Here is a 1,648-nt window from a genome sequence, read left to right as displayed (position 1 = left end):
ACAGGTATGGGGTTTCTTTTGGGGGAGATGAAAATGTTCTAAAATTAGATAAAGCTTCAGGAGTTACTGTTTATAAAGTGCTTCAAACAGTACCTGGCACATAGAAAGGGATTTGTAAGTCTCGGTTCAGGAAAACTTACCTCCAAATGGAGACATGCTCACGGGTGGGATTGGGGAAAAAAGGAGTTCATAATACGATTTCACAGTGGTACCCACTCCTGAACCTCACTATCTGCGCTGTGCGTTTTTATGCAGCCTGCTGTTGTTTTGCAGGTAGCAGCATCCTCTTGCTTTATGGAGTATGCGGGTTCCAAGCGTTGGTTTGATTGCGTGCCCGCCTCCCCATGGCAGGAGCCTGGCTCCACACGTTGCCTTCTTGCCTGCACTGCCAGGGCCAGGAGGGCCTGAGCTGGGCTGGGTTGACCCCTCGGACCTAGCCTGAGCTTCCGAGGCCCTCCCGGCGGGCCAGGAGTGGGGCGCTGAGGTGTGGGGGATCCCCCGTGTCCCCCACCTGTGAGTTCTGCAGAGGGATGGCCTTCTGTGGGCTCAGGTTGGAGAGGGGCTGGTGCCCTAAGGCGGCCTGGAGAGCCCCCAGCCCAAGGGCCAGGCAGAAGCTGGGGCTGAGGGCACCTCCAGGGGTCCTCCCCCAGCCCCCCGCCGCCCCCACCTTGGTGCAGTGAGGCTGGCCAAGGAGAAGCTGGAGCAGCACCCAAGCAGTCCCAGGACATCAAGGCTCAACAGCAGGGGTTCTCAACCTTTTTTGTTCCCCGGGCCCCTTTGCCGGTCAGGTGGAAACCACGGGCCCCTTATTAAGTCCACACTACACTGCGTATCTCACCCCCCAACCAACACGTCCCCGCAAGAATAATGACTTTCGAGTTTCAGTTCAAGCTCACAGACGCCTTGTCAAGAACCCCTGCTCTACAAAGGGAACTCGAGCAATTGGCCAAGCTCCTGAAGCAGAAGTGGATACCCCTGGGGTGCACCCAGGCCGAGGCGGGGCTCCCCGGGGGTGCTCTTTGGGAAGGTGTCCAGCCTCTGCCGCGTCTGAGGCTCCGCAGCTGCGGTTTGAGAACAGGTTGAGCTGCGGCCCCTGCTCCGGAAGTGGGTGGAGGAGGCTGACAAGGGGAACCTTCAGGAGACACGCAGAACGGAGACCCTCCTGCAGCACCCCAGAAAGAGAAAGCAAAGGGGACAGCACTGAGAACCTGGAGAGGTGTTCCTGCAGTGCCCGGGGCCCACGCAGCACCTGGCCCAGCAGCTCGGGCTGGAGAAGGACAGGGAACGAGCGAGGCTTTGTAAGACAGAAGGGTGAGCCAAGGAGCAGGGGCTGTTCACAACGGGAGGAATTTGAGGCTGCTGGGTCTCCTTTCCCGGGCCACCCGTGTCCTTTCCTCTGGCACCAGGACCCCATTTTGGGACCCCAGGCCATGGGGGCCCTCACTTCACTTCTCTGTATTCCTCTGTCCCTTTCCCAGAGGGTGAAGCCTTCCCCTCCGTCCAGGTCCCAGGTCGCTTGTCTGGGGTCTCCCATAGCTTCCAGGAGTGGGGGGCGGGCAGGAGGAGGAGGAGGGAGCTGGGGAAACGGGGCTGGGGTTTGTGTTTAAGTCCTACATTCACTAAGGAAGGAACTGGGAACAAAGGGTGA

At 59.2% G+C, this 1,648-nt stretch overlaps 1 pseudogene; it reads left to right on the top strand.

The window, feature by feature from the left end:
- The first annotated feature begins 867 nt into the window (after nucleotides 1-867).
- LOC131275685 (POU domain, class 5, transcription factor 1-like) lies at nucleotides 868-1,648 on the top strand (annotated as a pseudogene).

The sequence above is a fragment of the Dasypus novemcinctus genome, chromosome 23 (genome assembly GCF_030445035.2).
Source record: "Dasypus novemcinctus isolate mDasNov1 chromosome 23, mDasNov1.1.hap2, whole genome shotgun sequence".
NCBI lineage: Eukaryota > Metazoa > Chordata > Mammalia > Cingulata > Dasypodidae > Dasypus > Dasypus novemcinctus.
Note: the sequence above shows the minus strand (reverse complement) of the source record. Positions and strands in the feature narration are given on the sequence as shown.